Source organism: Theobroma cacao, chromosome 2 (genome assembly GCF_053813885.1).
Source record: "Theobroma cacao isolate CCN51 chromosome 2, ASM5381388v1, whole genome shotgun sequence".
Lineage (NCBI taxonomy): Eukaryota > Viridiplantae > Streptophyta > Magnoliopsida > Malvales > Malvaceae > Theobroma > Theobroma cacao.
This window is the reverse complement of record NC_142640.1, coordinates 12,106,125-12,128,491: the sequence shown is the minus strand read 5'-3', so window position 1 is coordinate 12,128,491 and position 22,367 is coordinate 12,106,125. Positions and strand designations below refer to the sequence as shown.

The following is a 22,367-nucleotide window of genomic DNA, read 5'->3' as shown; positions in this document are numbered from 1 at the left end:
AAAAGGGGAGAAGCGATTTTCACTCAAAAAATGTGAAGCTAATGAGGTAAACATAGAAATAATAATCAAATAAACACAAAGAGAACCACGAAGAGAAGAGGGAAAAGAATCCAAACTGATAATCAAGAGTGTAAAAACCTTGTAAGAAACTTTTGGAGACCCAAAAGTTACCTAGCAAGGACAATAGAAAATCGATGATAGATGTGGAGAAGAGATGCTCCAAAAATTGAAACATGGCATCCATTTCAGACCAGGCATGTCTATTGGCTATACAAATCTCAACAGTTGGGTCCAAATCCCTATAAACCAAAACCCTTTCACATGAATGAATCTATAAAAATGATTGTACAATGATTCTACAAAGATGACTAAACAAAAAGAGAAAACGCGGGGGAGGAAAACTCGAGGCAAGATTGATGGGTCATGTGGGCATGCACTTTGCCCAAACTTTCCTTAAGCCAAAACACATTAATGCGAGAATGAAGGCCGTCCAAACAAGCCTTAAACAAAAACACATTGATCTAACCCAACCAAAGTCACCCTAAGGCAAAACCCATTAGCAAAAGAGGATATTGTGGGAAATGACTTTCATAGTAAAGTGACTTCAAAAATGACCGTCTTTGTAATTTTAACTATTTTTAGCCAGTTTTTGGCATGACTTGACAAGAATACCCTTTAATCCAAATGAAGGTGCATCTCAGTTTCTTTCTTTCTACTCTCCCGCCATTCAGCTTAAAATTTTAAAATTAAATCTCGATTTAGATTTAGCTATCCCTCTGTCCAACTCTCCAACGCCATCGAGGTATATATTGGCAGCCAACTTTATCACTATCTCAAAGTGCAGAGATGACATCAAGGTATTTGTTATGGGTTCTTGCATTTATTTAGGGTTATTCATAGAACGAAAAAGTTGATGGGTAAATTATATGAGTTTGGAAACTTAAATCTGGTTGGGGGTAGCAAAATCAATCAGTTTATAAGCGATGCATGAATATTTCTTAGGCATTGAGTCACTAGATATTAGGGTGTGTGACTGGATATTAGGAAGCGTTACCTGTTTATTTGGCATTAGGTGCTTGAATATTTATTGAGCATTGCGTGATAGTTAATATGTGACTGAATATTACCTGATTGAATATTTGTTGAGCATTGCATGAGTTCTTTATAAGCATTACGTGACTGAATATTTGTTAGAGTTGCATGATAGGCGTTACCTGACTTAATATTACGTGACTGAATATTTGTTGAGCATTGCGTGACCTATTTGTAGGCATTGCGTGACTTTAGCTGCCTAATGCTGAAGGTGATTCTCTACTGATTATCTTCAATAACCTAAGAAACTCTACTGTAATTCTTGAAGTTTATATATAATTTCAGACTTGTATGGTAGCAATAGTATTAGATTTTGGTTGGTCTACCATGATTCCTAAATTAAAAAAAAAAAAGAAGAAGAAAAAAGAGATAACATTAAAATCCTTGTTGATTAGTGAAAAAGAGAGAAAACCTTTAAGCTGCTTTTTATTAAGAATATCTTGGAAAATGATGTTTGGCCTGGCTTTTGCTTTTAAGAGGTAGATAAGATGAAAGAGTAGGCCGAACAAGTACTTAATAATTGATAATTCTATTTTATAGAATTATTTTATTCCAATTTTATTATTAAATATTAGCTAAGTCCTCAATTTTCAATTATAATTTAATTATTTTTAGTTGTTTTTATGATTAGGTTACTTTTTAGTGAGTTATTTTAATTTTACGTTATTCCTTTTATTTTAGTTATTATTTATTGATTTTTATATTTTTTGTAGGATTAAAAGTGATTGAGCTTAATTTTGAAAAGTAAGGTGTTGAAGGACCCATAATCTACTTGCTTATGTTTTAGTATTTTGGCCATATCTCGAGATACAAAACTTCAAATGATACAATTCTTAGACCATTGGAAAGCTAAGAGACAGACATACAACTTTTATGTAGATTACTTTGCCCAGTTCTGCTTTGAAGATAGAGAAAATCGCATTGGAAAATGGCTGATCATACTGTGTCAGGAATGAAAATTTGTAAAGAATGATAATTGATTTTTGGGCCTTTTATTACACTTGTAAGCCCAATTAAACCCTAGGTCAGCTTAAGGAACTTTAGATTTAGTCTATTAGTATAAATAAGATATGTTTAACAACATTAGACACACAACTTTTGAGAGATTCAAGAAGTTACAGGTTGAGGCTGAAACTTGGAGATCAAGACGACAAATATTGTTTTGTTTTATTCCTTAGCGTTTATCTTTCTTGATACTTTCAATGGTTGAATTTATTCAATGTTATCTGTTTTCTAAATCATGAGTAGCTAAATTTTTTTTTCTAGGATTGCAATTGAACTCACATGTAGTCTAAATTTTTTATCTCTTTCTTACTTATTTTTAATGGGATTTGAATTGTTTATTTTAATTTGTTCTTAATGCCTTTAATTGCTTGACCACCAATTAAATTGATCTAGGAACCTAAACAAACTTGGAAAATAGAGTTTAGAGTAGACTAAAATTAGGAGAGCATATGATCATATTAATTGATTTTCGTATAGGATAGGGATATACCTATAGGTCATATGTAACCAGATTAGAGCCTAAACTTAATGAGTCTGTTTTAATTTCAATTCACATAGGGATATAGAGTTTTGATTAAAATAGATATTTTTATAAGATAAGTCGGGAGACCCTTATAAATAATGGAGGACTTCAAGTTAGCAATTCAACCCATTAAAATAAGTTAAGAAAGAGAGGTAAGATTTAGATGAAGTGTGAAGGATATTGTAATCTTAGGCTTGTTTGATTCGATATTTTCTAAAGTTATTATTATTTTGATTTTTCTTGTTGGTTTTAATTTTAGTTAATTAGTTTTATTTAATTAATTAATTTTGATTATTTGGATAAAATTAAATTGTTCTAATTTTAATACTTAGTAAAGTTTTAGATCAATTCCCTGTGGGATCGATACTCTGCTTGCTAATATACTATCTATTCGATACATATACTTGTGTAATAGGATTTTAACTGACAAGTTTTTGACGCCGTTGTAGGGGAATTGTTTATAAAATTTTTACTAATACTAAGACCAAGCAATCTGGTCTTACTTCAAATTTTATTTTTCTTGTTTTGATTTTAGATTTGTTTGCTTGCAGATATCCTTGGTCATTGTATGCAAAGAAGAGACAACTTGAATCTTGTTTCTTTTGATCTTGAGATAGAAAGAACTTTTAGAAGATATCGAAGGGAGAATTTACAAGTTACAGCTTTAAATCAGACAATGGCTAAGGATAACAATAATAATGGCAACAATGCCATTAATCTGGTTTTTGATGCGAATAGAGCACTGCGAGATTATGCTGTTCCTCTGTTGCAAGGTTTGCACCAAAGCATAAGGAGACCCTCCATCAATGTAAATAATTTTGAAATTAAACCAGCTTAAATTGAGATGATCCAGTTTTCGGTCCAGTTTGGTGGATTACCCAGTGATGATCCTAATGCTCATTTAGTTAATTTCTTTAAGATTTGTGATACCTTTAAATACAATAGAGTAACTACTGATGCTATTAGGTTTAGACTGTTTCCATTCTCTCTAAGGGATAAAGCAAAAAGCTGGCTTAATTCACTGCCCAATGGGTCTATCACTACATGGGAGGACTTGACTCAAAAGTTTCTCACAAAGTTCTTTCTGCCTACAAAAACTGCAAAGTTGAGGAACGACATCACCTCATTCACAAAATTTGATGGTGAGTCCTTGTATGAAGCTTGGGAGAGGTTTAAAGAACTATTGTGAAGATGTCCACATCATGGGATTCTTGATTGGTTGCAAGTTCAAACATTCTACAATGGGCTGGTTGGGTCAATTAAAACCACAATTGATGCTGCTGCTGGTGGGGCATTGATGAGTAAGAATGCTGCAGATGCTTATAATTTGTTGGAAGAGATGACTTCAAATAATTATCAATGGCCTTCAGAAAGGTCGGTTTCGAGAAAAGCTATTGGAGCCTACGAGATTGATGCAATTAGTAACTTAGCTGCGCAAGTGGCTGCACTGTCCAAGAAATTTGACACATTGGGAGTTCATGCAGTTCAAAATTCATTTGTAGTTTGTGAAATGTGTGGAGATGGCCATTCAAGTGATCAATGCTCATACAATTCTGCATCAGTCCAATTTATGGGGAACTTCAACAAGCAGCAGAATAACCCATACTCTAATACATACAATTCTGGTTGGAGAAACCACCCCAACTTTTCATGGAACAATAATGCAGTGCCTTCCAATTCAAACCCCAACGTGCCTCTTGGTTTTCATCAACAATCTAGACCACCAATTCTGGAAAAGAAGTCCCAAGTGGAAGAACTTATCTTGCAATATATGTCCAAGACTAATTCCATAATTCAGAGCTATGGAGCCTCCTTGAGAAATCTTGAGACCCAAATGGGACAACTAACAAACTCCATCAGTAGTAGACCCGAAGGTGCCTTACCAAGTGATACACAAGTCAATCCCAAAGGTAAGGAACATTGTAATGCAGTTACACTTAGAAGTGGAAAAGAAGTTGGAGGGGTGAATGAAAAATCAATTGAATCTTTAAATGAGCATATAGATGATGACAAGGCAATTGTTGAAAAAGAAGTTGAAGTGGAAAAGACAGATAATGGGCAAGTTAAAAATCAAGGGAATTCTGAAGCAAATTATCCTCCACCACCATTCCCACAAAGGTTAAAAAAGCAAAGGCTTGATAAACAGTTTGAGAAATTCCTTCAAGAAGCTCCACATAAACATCTCTTTTGCTGAAACTTTGGAAAACATGCCAAGTTATGTCAAATTCCTAAAAGACATCTTAACTAAGAAGAGGAAACTGAAAGATTTTGAAATAGTGGCACTTACTGAGGAGTGTAGCGCAGTAATTCAGAACAAGCTTCCACCAAAACTTAAAGATCCAGGGAGTTTTTTATACCTTGTACTATTGGTAAATTTAAATTTACTAAAGCTTTATGCAATTTGGGTGCAGGTGTTTCAATCATGCCTTTATCAATTGTTGAGAAAATTGGACTTAATGAGATACAACCTACCATAGTTTCTTTGCAATTAAAAGATAGAACAATCAAGTATCCTGTTGGGATTATTGAGGATGTATTGGTTAAAGTTGGGCATCTTTACATTCCGGTGAACTTCATTATGCTTGAGATGGAAGAAGATTTAGAAATTCCTTTAATCTTTGGGCGACCATTCTTGACCACTACAAGCGTAATCATTGATGTGAGGGAAGGCAAGATAACTTTCAAAGTTGGAGAAGAGGTAGTTGAGTTTAACATTTTCAATGCAAATAAAAATCCTAACTCGACAAATTGTTGCTATAGAGTGGAGTTAATTGATGAAGGCAAAGGTGAACCTAATTCTCCATGTATAAGTGAGCAAGCACTAATTTTTAAGTTTAAGCCACCACCTCCACCTATGAGACCCGAGCAATCAGCAACGGAGCATCCTCCACCACCATCTAATTGTCCTTTCAAGATTGGACAACAAGTAATGCTGCTTTCTAGATCATACTTCAAGCTTTTTCTATGGAAACGCAAAGAAAGATGGTGAGGTCCTTTCAAAGTAGTAAAGGCTTATCCTTGTGGAATAATTGAGATTTATAGTGAGGATACAGGAACAATCATGGTTAATGGGATGAACATTAAACCATATTTCGAGGATGAAGAATTGAAAAAGGGGGCACTATAGTCAAGCTAGTGACTATAAAGGAGCGCTTCTTGTGAGGCAACCCAAGCTATCAATAAAAAAAAGAAAAAAAGGGTCAAAGACCCGACCCTCAAATTGAGAGTCGTGACTCTAAAATATGCAAGAGACAGTAGCTGAAACAGAATGTTTCAGAGTTGCGACTCTCAAAGGGAGAGCCACAGCGCTGGACTAAGCAAAAAAATAGTCTTTGGAACAGAATATTTCAACATCGCGGCCCTCAAAGGGAGAGCCGCGACACTGAACAATGGCCCGAAAATAGAAAAGTTGAGCGCTCGTGACCCTGAAATATGCAAGAGACAATAGCTGAAACAGAATGTTTCAACGTCGCGACTCTCAAAAGAAGAGCCACAACGCTGGACTAAGCAAAAAAATAGCCGTTGGAACAGAATGTTTTAGCATCGCGGCCCTCAAAGGGAGAGCCGCGGCACTGAACAATGGCCCTAAAATAGAAAAGTGGAGCACTGTGGCGCTCATCCCTGAGAGCCGTGGTGCTCAAACCCGAAGTGTAATGATTCAGGTGAAAAATTTTGTGCGCCATAGCCCTTTGCAAACCCTCTTATATATTTTTTTTCTTTTTCTTTCACTCTTTTTCTTCTTCAGCCACCATCCCCACTCCCAATCTTCCTCGTCCTACCAATCTCTTGCCTTCCTCTGTTTTTTCTTTTTCACTCAATTTTTTTTTTTGCATTTTTTTTACTTGAATTTTTTTTATTTTTCATTTGAAATCTTGCACTTCTAAGGTAAGTACTCCTCCAAACACTTGGTTTTCAATTATGTTGTGTAGAGAAAGGTTGCAGTTTGTGTTAATGGTAAACTTTATAATTTTTGAACCTTGAATGAGTCAATTGTGCATGTTTGTTAATGAGTTTTTCAGACTTCCTTATGATTAATGCTTAGAGTGCTGAAAATTTTGAAGATTAGTGCCAATCCCTTGTTACCCATATTCATGAACTTTTCATTTGCTGCATATATAATTGATGAATGCTTTTGTTGCTAAGAGGAGATGATGGGTGGTAACAATGCGGAGGACATGCAGACTGCAGCTTCAGAGTAGGGGAGTGTTCTAATCCTTTTTCTTTTATTTTCTTTTATCACATTGAGGACAATGTTCATTTCAAGTTTGGGGGAGTGATTTAGAATTTTGTCAGTTTATTTTTTTTTAGTAACTTTGTTTTAAGATATGTCTTGCATATTTATTTATATTTTGCATGTTTTCTTGTGTTTTAAAAAAAATTGAGATAGTTGTACATCATTCATGATTGTCCCAATCCTAGGATGATATTTTAATTATCTTTTGATTCTTAGCTTTTGGGAAGCATATAGTTATGATTAAATTTTATGTGATATTCTTGTGTTAGCTTTATTTTAGAATGTAACTTCCAATAATATGAGCATTATACTTTTTATTTAGAATTTTTATATGATTTAGAGAAAGTTTATGTTGATGAAAAAGTATAGTGAAGTCAAGAATTCTAGAATTTGTTTGATTCTCTCTCGAGGTGAAATCTTAGATAACACTTAGTATAGGAAATGATTTAGGCCATTTTTGGATCGTTTGAACCTACCTTGTTATATTTATCCTTAGTCACCCTTTTTTAGCCTAATTTACCTTTTGTTTGTAATTACACAGTTATATTAGCCTTGGCCTGTTTATTTATTTCCATGCAATTTGAACCTTTCACCCTCTAAGTATTTTAATCTTATTAAAGAATGATTTGAGCTTAAGAATAAAGTGAGGGAGAAGGTGCAAAAAAAAAAAATGATGGTTGTTAGCAAAATTACCCCTAGTTTATGATTGTTAAAAATAAGTTTAGGGGTTGAAGAAAAAAAAAAGAGAAAAGAAAAGAATAAAATCTGTGGTACAAAGGAAAGTTTACTTCAAGTTTGGGGGTGCTTTAAAAAAAAAATTTGAGCTCTTTATATGATCTAGATTGATTAAGTGCTTAGGGTGAATTTGAGCCTAAATATATCTTTTATCATACCTTGACCTTAGCCTTACATTACAAGCTTGATAAAAACCTATTGATCCTTGAATAAGTGTTAATCTACATTAGTGGAGAGAAAGATGAAAAGCAAACTTATGGGATCTTAGTATTAATCTATGCTTGATTTGGCATAAAGTAATCTGAATTGCATGATATTCTTTGTAAGAGAGTATTCACACACACACGAGAAGTTCATTTGAAAAATAAGTTTTCACTTGAATTGATGCATGAAATTAAGGATTAGTTGTAAGTTACCTTAAGTTGGAATTGAAGTTAATTTCTGAGGAAAAATTGAAAAATCATGACTTGGTATTTCTATCTCTCGTTTAAGGATTTTTTATGATTCAGTTTTCTTTTTGTGATTTTCTTTTGCTCGAGGACTAGCAAAATTTCAAGTTTGGGGGTGTGATAATTCTATTTTATAGAATTATTTTATTCCAATTTTGTTATTAAATATTAGCTAAGTCCTCAATTTTTAATTATAATTTAATTATTTTTAGTTGTTTTTATGATTAGGTTACTTTTTAGTGACTTATTTTAATTTTATGTTATTCCTTTTATTTTAGTTATTATTTATTGATTTTTATATTTTTTGTAGGATTAAAAGTGATTAGGCTTAATTTTGGAAAGTAAAGTGTTAAAAGACGTAGAATCTGCTTGCGTATGTTTTAGTATTTTGGCCATATCTCGAGCTACAGAACTTCAAATGATGCAATTCTTGGACCATTGGAAAGCTAAGAGACAGAGCTACAACTTTCATAAGATCCCTTTGCCTAGTTCTACTTTGAAGATAGAGAAAATTGCATCAAAAAATGGCTAGACGTATTGTGCAGAGAATGAAAATTTGTAAAGACTGATAATTGATTTTTGGGCCTTTTATTACACTTTTAAGCCCAATTAAACTCTAGGTCAGCTTAAAGAACTTTAGGTTTAGTCTATTAGTATAAATAAGATATGTTTATCAACATTAGACACACAACTTTTGAGAGATTCAAGAAGTTACAAGTTGATGCTGAAACTTGGAGATCAAGACAACAAATATTGTTTTGTTTTATTCCTTAGCGTTTATCTTTCTTGATACTTTTAATGGTTGAATTTTATTCAATGTTCTCTGTTTTATAAATCATGAGTAGCTAAATTTCTTTTTTTAGGATTGCAATTGAACTCATATGTAGTCTAAATTTTTAATCTCTTTCTTACTTATTTTTAATGGGATTTGAATTGATTATTCCAATTTGTTCTTATTGCCTTTAATTGCTTGGCCACCAATTAAATTGATCTAGGAACCTAAACAAACTTAGGAAAGGGAGTTTAAAGTAGATTAAAATTGTGATAGTATATGATCATATTAATTGATTTGCGTATAGGATAGGGATATACCTATAGGCCATATGTAGCCAAAGTAGAGCCTGAACTTAATGAGTCTGTTTTAATTTCAATTCACATAGAGATATAGTGTTTTGATTAAAATAAATATTTTTATAGGACGAGTCGGGAGACCGTTATAAATAATGGAGGACTCTATGTTAGCAATTCAACCCATTAAAATAAGTTAAGAAAGAGAGATAAGATTTAGATGGAGTGTGAGGGATATTGTAATCCTAGGCTTGTTTGATTTGATATTTTCAAAGTTATTATTATTTTGATTTTTCTTGTTGGTTTTAATTTTAGTTAATTAGTTTTAGTTAATTAATTAATTTTGATTATTTGGATAAGATTAAATTGATCTAATTTTAATACTTAGTAAAGTTTTAGATCAATTTCCTGTGGGATCGATACTCTACTTGCTAATATACTATCTATTTGATACGTATACTTGCGTAGTAAGATTTTAACTGACGATAACCAATTCAGTCCCCCTTCATTGCACTGATATGGCTGTAGAAAACGAAGAGTCAGCTTTCATGCCTATAAATAAAAGGGACCATTAACCATTTGAATCAAATTAAATTATCTTAATCAATCTCAGATAATTGAAAAATAACGTCTAGAGATCCAAGAGTCGACAAGGGGAAAGAGGCAGCCTCCGAATAGGAGGAGGTGCCTTTAAGTGTGAGGGACCAATTGCACATATTCTTGAGTACGAGGGACCAGTTGCACATATTCCAACAGGAGATGCAAGTCCTCATCGACAACCTGATGCAAAGGACTTTTGACTTGGAGGCTGCCATCTTGAATGACTAAAAGATTCTTGCCAAGATAAAGTTCAAAGTAGATGAACTTGTGAAGAAATGAACTACGGTTCATTTTTTTTGTATCATCTCCTTGTATTTTCGGGGGGGTCATTTTAATAAAATTTGAATAAAATTTATAGCAATTTTTATTTTCATTGAGCACATATTTTGTTGAGTTATTTTGTTCCTTTAAGTTATGTTATGCTGTATAACTTCGTGAGTGGATATTAGGCATTGGGTAACCTATTATTAGGTATTGGGAGAGTGGGTTATATACGATGCGTGAATTGTTCAATGCATATCCTCTGTTGAGACATTGCATGAGTGGTTTGTATGTATATGGAATAGAGTACCTATGGTGACGTGTTGTTATGTATTGCGTGATGTTGGGCCAGTACGTGACTGTTTAAGTTGACATAACGTGAGTGGATATTAGGTATCGATTGACTTATTATTAAGTATTGCGAGACTGGTGGCGTGTGACTTTTGCAATTCACCTCTTGTTTATAGGCTTATTATTCATTGAGTGACTTATTCTTAGGTGTTGCGAGCTTGGCAGTGTATGACTGACTTGTGCAATTTATGTGTTACTTTGAGACTTTTTTTCAGTAGTTTTTTAGACAGTGCGTGACTGATTTTTATATATTGCGTTACCTGTTGTAGCAAGAGTGGGGGCGCGTGACTTGTGCAATTCATGTGCTGTTTTGAGGCTTTTCTTCAATAGTTTTTTAGGCTTGCGTGACTGGTTTTTATATATTGTGTTACTTGTTGTAGCGTAAATGGTGGCGCATGACTTGTGTAATTCAAGTATTGTTTAAAGGCTTTTGTTCAGTAGTTTTTTAGGGTTGCGTGATCGATTTTTATATATTACGTTACTTGTTGTTATGTATTGCGAGAGTGGTTGAATGTGACTTGTGCAATTCATGTGTTGTTTAGAGGCTTTTGTTCAGTAGTTTTTTAGGATTGCATTACTGATTTTTATGTATTACGTGACTTGTTGTTATATATTGCGAGAGCGCGTGACTTGTGCAATTCGCCTCTTGTTTAGGGGCGTTTGTTCACTAGTTATTAGGCATTACATTAATGTGTATTAGACATTACGACACTTAATTTTTGTCAAATTTCTGCGGCCGGCCAAATATGACTTAGGCATTGCATAAATGGTTTCTATGCATTGAGGGGCTATTTTTGATAAATTGACTGATCGTGACACTTATTTTCTGTTAAATTTCAGCGACCTACCAAATGTGAAGCTTATGATTATATACAGTGGTCATTAGGTCAATGACACTTACAAGGGTGGTGAGACACGAGTGAGGGGTGTTGGAAGTGATTTGTCATTTTCGTGACTAGTGAAGCTGGTTGAAGAAGTTGTTAGGGTCAACTCGCATAATAATGAAATTGAGCTACATACATCGCTCAGCCATGCCGTAGGGGTTTCACCATAGTTATCAGGGATGATGAAGATGTAGCGAGTATTCTGCGAGATGAGAGGGCAGTTGTTGTGTTTGTGACAATTAAGGCAGGAAATGCAAACAATATTCCATATGAGCACGATGTCCAACATAGTAATCAACAAGAACAAAATGTTAATTATTCTTACATACCACACCATACATTTCCTAACAAATAACCACGACAATCACGTTTGATGTATCCTGATGAGTTTTAGTAGCCTAGTGCACACATGAGGTGTCTGCAAATGATGTCTGCACAATTTCGATCAGAATGTGCATCGAACGAAATACTCGGTACTTTGCAACAAACACAATTATTGCTCGAAAATGCATTGGGTCCATTGTCATTAGCAAACGACACTGTGATGGTTGTGAGTGATGACGATGCATCTTATCAGATTGAAGATGATGTTGAAGAGGACGATACGGCGAATCGGAACCATGAGTTGTGTTATGACTATGAAGATGATTACGTTGGCGGACATGAAGACCGTTCAGAGGACGACAGGGTTGAGCAAACCGACATTCCTGATTACAATCATGCAGATGGCGGTAGAGGTCATACCACAACTGTTGTGTTAGAAAAGGTTGAGTTAGACTACCATTGCAGAACTGTTGAATTAGAAGATGTTGAGGGTGCGGACCCTATTTACGAGAACACCATCGCACTTGAGAATGGCATTCGTTCACTTGATGATAGTGATCAAGAGAGGGTAAATATAGGGGTATTTCGTTAATGGATTATTCTCGGGCTAGATATGATATCCTTCCAAACAGTTGAGAGTGAGGAATCCAGATCAATGGATGACCACTTATATCGCGAAAAAGTGTTTTTATCGAAGGCTGAATTGAAACAAGCTTTGAGCATGTTGGCACTAAAAGAGCATTTTGAGTTTAGAGTTAAAAAGTGATGTCACACTCGTTTTGAGGTTAGTTGTAAAGATAAGTCATACAAGTTTGCTTTGCGTGCAACGAAGTTGCTTGAGGGAGAATATTGGCATGTTTGAACGTTGCATAAGGTACACACGTGTACTATCGATGGTTTGCAATATGGGTACCGAACTATGAGCGCGAGGGCAATTGGTGAGCTTATATCCAACAGGGTGCAAGGAAATTGTGTAACCCCATTGAGACTAAAAAAAATAATGGAAGAGATGAATCGCAAGTGGGGATTGCGATGCTTATATGGTAAGGCCTGGCAAACAAAGGAGTACACGGAGAGTCTTGTGTTCGGTCCGTTGAAAAAGTCATTCCAACTCCTCCCTTCGTATTTCCATATGTTGGAACATGAAAATTCCTGGTATTGTGATGTGTGTCACTACTGATGGGGAATAATGATTCAAATATTATTTCTGGGCGTTCGGGTCATGTATTCGAGGGTTCAGTACTGTAATACGGCCTGTAGTCGCTATCGATGCCACACATCTGAAAGGCAAATTAAGGGTATTCTGTTTGTGGCGGTATGTAAAGATGCGAATGAGCAGATATATCCATTTGCGTTTGGCATTGGCCACGTCGAAGACGAAGAGTCTTGGTCGTGGTTTCTTAACCAATTGCGTCGTGCGATTGGTTGTCCTGAAAATGCAATGTTCATTTCTGATTAGCATCTTGGCATTAAAAATGCAGTTGAGAAAGTGTACAAGGACGTTCATCACAATCTATGCAATTATCACTTAGGGAAAAACGTTAAAAACAGGTTCAAGCGCGAAGATGTTACAGCGATTTTCACCATGGCTGCCAACTGCTATAGGGTTGTCGATTTTGACAAACATATGAATCAGCTGAAACAGCTTTGCAAACCTACTTATGACAGCCTTATGAGATTAGGCCCTGAGATATGGGTACATGCACGGTCACCAGTAAGGTGATACAAGCTAATGACATCCAACACTGCGGAGTGTATTAACTCCTGCTTGAGGCATGCAAGAAAAATGCCAATAACGATCTTGATCAAGTGCATCAGAGGCATGTTTCAACATTGGTTTCATGACCGGCACAATAAGGCATTGAATTTGACCACGCCCCTCAACCCTTGGGCTACCGATCTATTGAACAGACGGTTCAATGAAGCATGTCACTTTTTCGTACAAGTAATCGATTGGGTGGAGTTTCAAGTTATAGGCGAGAGTAAAGATAGAGTCGTGAACCTCTCCACCAATGAGTGTTCATGCGGTGAGTTTCAGTCTGATCTACTCCCCTACACGCATGCCATGGTGGCAATAAGGTATGAGCAATCATGTTTTGTTATATTGTGCATGATGAATTGAATTTTTACATTGTTCACCATCTGTGATTTCATTGCCTTGGCAGTAAGTGCAAATGTGCAGCCATTGAATTCTGCTCGGACTATTACAAGACTTGGTCTTGGGTGGAGGGATATGCCGTTCCCATTCGCTCGATTGAGCATCCCAATGAGTGGGACATCCCCGATGACATTCAACAAAATGTCGTTTTGTCACCAAGCTGGCGAGGTCAAGTGGGAAGACCTAGGAGGAAAAGGATACCATCAGCTGCGGAAGGCAGCGGACGACGTAGATGTTCACAATGCAAGAGCTATGGTCATAATAGACAAAATTGCTGGACTCCGTTTACATTTCTACCTACAAATGGGGAAACATCATTTGCTCAGCCGACGGCTCTACGACGTCGACCCAAGGTATGTGCAATTTGCAAACAACCTAGGCACAGACGAAATCGCTATCCAATGCAGACTACAAACATGATAACGTTATCGGTGTCGTACTTGAAGATAGTGGCCCTTTAGACGTCAATTGTTAGGGATTGTTTCGAAGTTGCCATTGATATTTACATTGAATAATACTATTTCAACTTGAATTTGACAGAGTTTGAATGAAAAGTAAGATACACAAGATGTTCATATGGAACAGAAAGACCTTATGCTAGTTATGGAGGTTTGAAAAAGTGTACCAAAGCATGAGAATTGAAGTTACTTTGAGAAAGTTATGAATGTTTCAAGGGATGGCTTCCATGCAATATGGAAAGTGTTTATTGAGGAAGAAGGAGGGGAAGAAGAAGAAGAAGAAGCTACTGGAAATGAGGAGAAAGTGCTCGAAAAAATTAGATATTTTTTTTATAGTTGACTACAGTTCCCATTATTTACAAAAATGCCATTGCATAGTTGGATCATCAAATTCCAATTACAATACTTAGCCCATTTGTTGGATCATCAAATTCATTGTACTCCTTAATAATTTGTATTTCATTGTAAACCATTGAATAAAGCACAAAATATTTCATTTAATAATATTTGCGTGATTGATTAGGCATCCTGCTTCATTTTTTTGCCCAGAAAATGATGTATAATAATAGTAATAGTTGTTCTTGAGATGATGCAACATCATCTACAAGTATAAAACATAATATAGAAACGACATAATAACAAATATATAGTATACAATAGTTAATTAAAAATTAAAGAAGAAACATAACTTATTTAATTAAGAACAAATACAAATATGTCTCAATCAACATAAATTTGAGTTATTACAAATAAAGCATACAATTTGTTGAACCAAATAAAAAATTAATTTTCATTTCTAGAAGCTGTCCAATCATTCCACATTTCTTGTGCCAAGTTATTTCTCCAAGTAGTCCATGCATTTGATGTCTCAATGCATTGGATCGTATCTGCATTTTCCATTGCTTCTGATTCCACATACTCTTCATCCATTTCATCCTCAAGTGGATCATGTGTCACTTCTCTCCTAATGTGATTGTGTAACAATGCACAAGCAAAGATAATTCTACATTTTGTTTTCACTGGGTACTAAAACTTCTCTCTAAGTTTTGCCTATCTTATCTTCAGTAATCCAAAACATCTCTCAATAACATTCCTAGCACTAAAGTGTTTGTAATTAAACAGTTCTTCTTTTGAATGAGGAGTATGATTTTGTCCCCATTCATTCAAATGATAACGCTGACCTCTATATAGAGTTAAAAATCCCTCTCAATTTGTATACCCAACATCACATAAGTAGAAAAAACCTATGATAAAAAAATTTATTTTTAGTACATCACTCTGAATAATGTCGAGCTAAAATAGTTAATAATTTAATGTATATTTTCCTCATACCTTTTAGGACTTTCAATCCATTTCTTCTAGATATTGCATATCGAAGAACCCTAGAGTCTGAAGCAGAAGCCTCCCATTCAGGTAAGATATATATGAATTGCATATCTTGTGAACATACCCCTAACACATTTGTAGCAATTTCATTCTTCCTTGTTCTGTATCTAGGCTTATCAATTTCCAGGGCATTGACTTTAATGTAAGTTCCATCTAAAGCACTTAAACAATCTTATTGTTTCCAATAGAATAATGAAAAAAATTATCCTTTAGTTGCATTTTTAATAGATTCTTATACTAAAGCTAGTTATGTTTAAGAAATTTTAGTTTACCTTAAACCATTTCCATCTGAAGTCAATTGAATTTTCGGGTACAAGCTCTGGCTTTTTTAGAAGTATTGATTGCAATCTTAAAACAAAATTCGAAAATAAACCAAAATGCCTACTCACTGTCTCACCACTTCTAACAAATTCTCTCTTTATGATCGTATTCTTTGCATGATGAGAAATGATGTACAAAAAGATAGCCACCATTTCCTCAAGATTCATGTTTTTTGTTGGTGTAAGCCTACCAATGCATTGAAGCATATTACATAGTTTATAAAATGCAACTCTGTCCATTCTAATATTTTCAATGCATGTTAAATCAGAATCAAACACCATTCTCCTAAAATTCAATTGCCTAATAATATGTCTCCTATGCGTACTAGTTTTGGATCTTTTACGCTTTCTAGTATACATTAAAATATGATAACATCTTTGAACCAAAGTATTAGCTAAAATCATGTTGAACAGTTCAATGGCTAATACAATAGCAGACATGATCGTTGCAGTTTGCTCTTGAGAAAACCATTCCATTGTGTGAACTAACAATATCAAAAAATAATTAAAATAATGAAATATAAACATTATATAAAAACAACATCTAGTAAGCACAAGGTTAACTTTTCATGTCCACCTTACAAATATTCAATTTAAAAACAGCATATAGAAGGATCCATTTTTTATATGCAGGGAATAAAATTTAATGTAAGTTCAATTGATACAAGAAGAAGATAAAAAAAGAAGAAAGAAAAAGAAGAATGAGAGATTTCAACCCACAATTTCAGATGATGATGAAGTAGAGCTATAAAAAGGAATAGCGACTTTAACAAAATGGAGAAGAAGCAACAGACCCTCAACCCCAAAAACTATGCTTTACTTTGAAATGTGAGTAGTTTTTTTAAAAGATGATGAGTAAAAATGTCCTTAAAGACATTGCAAAGTGCAACGTAATGTGATTGCATTGGTTTTGGACTACAATCACATTATATCAATTGGCTGCAATGTGATTGCATTGCAATCTTACATTGCAGTGGTTTGTTATAAAACAAACACTACAATGTAATTTAATGGGACCCATTGCAAGGAATGTGACTTTACATCCCTTATACCAAGCGCACACTTAATGTCAATCGTTGTAATCAAAAAACATAAAAGGCATAAGATAGCTTTCAACCGTTTCTTTCATATTCTAGTCTTTCCAATATCTATCGATAGATGTTGTTTCATCTTTCAACTGTTCCAAACTTAGTTTAAGGGTGAAGGGAAGTTGAACCACTAAAGCTGAACCGTCCTGCACTGTTTTAAGCAATGGCTACATCTTCGAGTAGACCCAATGTCCATGACAATGGCGACCAAAGTATGAGTGATGCTAAATACTTTACCCTACGATCAAGGAAGAAATGGAAACTGGATCTTCAACTGCCTGCCGCATCAATTGGTTTTTCAATTCAACCAGGTAATGATTTGTGCTTTCCCTTACGGTTTAAGGACATATCACATGGTGGTAGGTATTGGATACTAGAGAATGCCATAATATCGTGCGGGGAAGTGGTAGATTGGGAAAGCTTACAGGAAAACATATACCTTGAGGGTGACCTATCTTCGCTTTTCGACATAGGTAAACTTAAGGGTCTAAGTACCTTTCCATTTTTTGATTATAGCCCGACACTTGTTAGGGAATTTTACTCCAGCATTCGCCAAAGTGAAAATGAATTTGAAAATCCTATAGATTTTGACCCTAATGTTTTGAACATGTTTTTGGGAGGAATAGAGTTTACAATGACTCTTTTTTATATTGGGAAGCTCTTGAAAATGGAGTATAGACACGGATAATACAAACCTCCACCATCATATGACCCGTCCCGCATGTGAGCCTAAGTGACAGGCAGAAGAGAACCATACACCAAAGAGTCATGTTCTGCTCGTCATTTGAATTCTGCACCATATAGGCTGGTACATAATTTTCTAGAGTCCACATTACAATGAAGGATCAGTCGTTTAAGACATGTTAGCGCTGAGTATCTTTGGATGATGGAAACAATTAGAAGTGAGTTTGACGTGAATATTATTGAATATATGATCACGAGAATGAGAGAAGTTACCATCGGCTCTAGTTAATAAGAAACGGATATGGAGTAATAGGTATCTAGCTGATTGGACTAGTCACAAGCCGTGTAATCTCTCGTTTCGATGGCTCGTGAAAAGGGGATATGGCTTGAGTCTTGATGAGCCATCGAACTCTATCAAAGGCAGCCCAGTTCATCCTGCCCATTATACTCCATCCAAACAACCGTCTAGAGTCAATGTTTCCAATGATGTGATGTATAATATGCTTTTGAAAATTGATGAGAAACTTAGTAATCAAAGTGCTACAATGCAGGCATTGGAATTGAGGATACAGAATGTTGAGAATCTTTTAATGCAAAGAACAGATACAGCTGTTCGGGAAACAAAAGCGCGGTAGAATTGATTGTCCTCAGATGAATTTCTTCGACATTAACCTCAGAAAAAAGGAAGTCAGTTGTCATATTTTCTGGCTGAGTCAACCATTCTAGATGAACATTCATATTTGAGAGTTGTGGGTTAACTGGATTATGGATACTGTAGTTTGTATTTCATAATTCACTTGTGGTATTTTGTTTTCTTTAACTTAATATTTTGTTATGATGGTGCTTGGGGTTGAGTTATGGTTTGATATTGTCCATGGTAATTGGCTTACCTTTATTCGAAGAACATGACACAGAATAGGTGAGTCACGCGATGCAAGATCATCTAGTGACGTGATCCCATATCATATAGTCACGCGATTCAATAAGAATTCGTCACGCCACTCCATACATACTATTCACGCGACTCCATATAAACTAGTAACTTAATTCCATAATATCCAGTCACGCGAGCCAATATCAACTAGTCACACGATTCTACAAAATAGTCATGTCACACGCTTTCATATTAACTAGTAACGCCACTCCATATTTACTATTAACGGGAGTAAATATCAAATACTCACGCGATTCTAAATCTTAACTGTTCAGGAGATCCATATTTATTACTCACACGATTCCAAGTGGATTAGTGACACGATTCCATATTAACAACTGATGTGATTCAAAATTTAGTACTCACGTGACTCCATAACAAATACTCCCGTGAATCAATATCAATTGGTGACGCGATTCCATCCACACCATTCACGCCATTCAATAGCAACTGCTTACAACCCTATGTCACGCAATGCAATTCAACATGTCATATAGGTTATAAAGTAAAGAAGCAAATGGAGGTTGGCATATGCAAACGAATGAACGCTGTCATGTAAATTGTGTAAAATACTAACAAACTTTACGATATGAATAAGAAAAAAATAATGTTGTTTTTATTGGACCCGTATGCGTATCACATAAATGAATACAAAGAATAGTATGTAAATGATATAACAAAGAATAATATGGAGATGATACAGAATAATGTTAGTGTCAATTACAGAATGAAAAAGAATAAACAAATTCAAAAATTTAACAACTTGAGCTATTGGCAAAAACTCAAGGGCAAACTTTATTCGAATACCCTCTATGGCGTTTACCTTCAGCATCTGATCCTTCAAGCCGATCAACCACTGCAACGAGGCTATAACCCAATCCCCGTAACTTTATGAATCTTGCTGTATCGGGGTCTTCTCATTTAACCTATTTTTCATCCATGTCAAACCTCGCTTTTGACGGCACGAGCTGACAAAGTACCCCGCCCGGTGTCATATAATAGGAAACAATGATGTTAATGGACTCATCTGCGTATCACGCAAGCCAAAATTCAGTGCTTCTTTCCGACCGTACGATGAGTCCACTAACATCATAGTCCATTTCAGCAAGTTAACTTGCACTACCACCTAGTGGCCATTGAAAAAGCACGGTACGAGAATTGCGTAAACCTCATGCCATGGCAAACCCCACGGAGGTCTCCCACCCCTTGCATACTCAAGCAGCTGGTCTGGCATAACCACCTCACTTGGCTTGAATGTCTTATGGTGGGGGAAGGTTGCATTTCTTCGCTTATATGGAGCATAATAAGTTGTCAATTATGTTATGCACAATAGTTAGATGCAATTAAGTAACCCTAAACCCCATACATTTGAATAATTACAACTCAGTAAAATATAATATGCTTACATAGAATGTGGTGTCAACGATCAATATTCTCTGCTTGTAGTATTGTGGATGGTGCTCGCGTGCCCGCTCACACAACACACTGATGCATGCATCAATCTGTTGAGTGTCCATCAACTCTGTAAGCATCTCTAATCTCTAGAAAAAATTAGGGCTCTTTTACCTTTCGATGCCCAGAATGTTAACCCAGCAAATTTAAAATAGAGTTATATTAAAATTATAGTATTGCGGATTGTTTAATAAATATCCTAAAATTATTAACCCTAATATGGTCTACTGTTTTCATTTTACCTAGCTTAGTCATTTTTCAGGAAGGACTCATATTTGTCCTTCAAATCGTTCTTTGCTTTGCGCTGGACTAATAACGGGTTAATGTACGGGCTTCGAAGGTATTTGCTAGTCAAGATCACACGTCCATCTTTGAGCTCAGGTCGAGGTGGACGCTTAGCAAAAGGTTTGATTTCACCATACGGGGAGGGCCTCTGCTGAAGTTGGGATAGAAGCAAGATGCGCGAAAGTTGTAGTTCAACTACTCGCAAAATGAGGTACCTTTTCGACCTCAAATAGAGAAGATGGAGCCTTGGGAGAAAGTGTGGGTTGAGAATGTAGGGCTGCCTCTACTGAAGATGGGATAGGCGTAGGATGATGTTCAATCGGGCTACCGAAAGGTGAGCTTTGACCCTAAACAATCAACAAAATCAAACACATTAGAACAGTGTATAGATCGTACATGTTATAACTCACGCGATGAATAACGTAAAACCTAATACCTCAAACGGTCGATCAGTCGACCGACAATCTGATCCTTCAGCCTTTGTAGTGAGTGCTGGATATGCTCATGCAATGATTGCGTCTGCATCTGCATCGCCTGCTGGATTTCCAATTGCATTGATTGTTGGATCTCCAACTACATTGACTGCATCTACATTTACATCACCCACTGGATCTCCAATTGCATTGATTGCTGGATTTCCAACTGCATTGACTGCATCTGCATCTGCATCTACATATTCGTCTGTAATGACTGGAGGTCTTTCTTTCACTGTGTCTGCATCTTTTGCAGCTCTCACTTAATGCTCATAGTCATCTGCGGACACAACGCCCGGTTGCGTAGCTCAGCATGGGGGGTAGCACCTGAAGTAGGAGGAAAGGTAGCAGTAGAAGTAGGAGGAAGAGCAGTAGGAGAAGCACCATGAACAGCTGTAGGAGGAGAATGAGGTGCCTCAACAGCACCAAAATCGGAATGGACCTCCTCCTCCGCGGTGCGTCTCTACTTAACGGCTCATCGTACTGAACTTTTCCCTTTGCAGTCCGTTATTTTCCTCATTTGCTGGGGATCGAATTTTGGGCGACCCTCCAACTTCCATAATGGAATGTATTGCTGCCCCTTGGAGATATTGACCTCAATGTTTGTCCAGTATGCGGTCAACATCTTTTTTGCTATTGGCTCCAACATCCTCACTACCCATAACTGCACCAAAACATATATTACCATTAGGTATAACCCTCACTACCCTATGACAATAAAAATAAAATTTAATCAGGCCCTAAAAAAATATGGTTTCTTTACTCACCTTGCCTTCTTTCTCCAAACTTGCAATATTGGCGTGGAACCCTGTAGGCCTCTCGTCACAATGCCATTTAAGCATTCTTGGCCAAACCTGTCCAGACTACCGCTGCCTTCCGAACAAGCTTCTGATTACAAGTATTGCTTCCAACGTCCAAAACTGCACATCAATTGTGTAACATTTTTAGTCACCTCATAAATCCTTATGCGAAAACAATAATGATAATGATAAACATTAGGCTATGGCAGACTACCTGAAAAGCCCATATGAATCTGTATAGGTGGTAGCACTTCTTATCTGCTTCGCTTGCAGCAGAAGGTTCGAAACCCCTCAGCAAGTAATCCACAGTCAAACTCTAAACGTATATGCCCCATGGGAATGCATTCCACTCGTCGATGTTTTCGACCGGCGACAACAACCATGGAACAACAGATCATCTGTAGTCTTGACTGAATAAAACGTTGGTCGAAATCAAGACGAGGGCCATCTTGCTCGCGTCTCCCTTATGTTGAAACTGTCTTCCCTTGAACGTGTCTAAAACTTGTTGGATCTTCACCTCTTTCCCAGGTCCCCAATATCGTAGCTGAATTCCTCCAAGGAAAGCCTCGTAGAGATTGACAATAAAAGCCGATAAGGGACCAAACTTCAGTCCTGTCACCAGACAGAACTCCCTCTTTGAAAAGCGAGCCTTCGTTTTCCCTATTGCGAACCATAACTCTGCCTCCGTGGCTTTAGGTTCGTTGATTCTGCACAACATTAGATTGTGCATGAGACTAACGCAGAATAACTCTTATCTACTTCGACGTCCATCATGTGCCCGAAGCATGTTCTCTTAAATCTTT

The 22,367-nt window shown here is 36.1% G+C and overlaps 1 non-coding gene across 1 annotated transcript; it reads right to left on the bottom strand.

The window, feature by feature from the left end:
- Positions 1 to 3,722: 3,722 nt before the first annotated feature.
- LOC148764042 (small nucleolar RNA R71) lies at positions 3,723 to 3,829 on the bottom strand. The gene has a single exon (XR_016024875.1). It is a non-coding gene; the product is annotated as a small nucleolar RNA R71 (small nucleolar RNA).
- Positions 3,830 to 22,367: the final 18,538 nt, after the last annotated feature.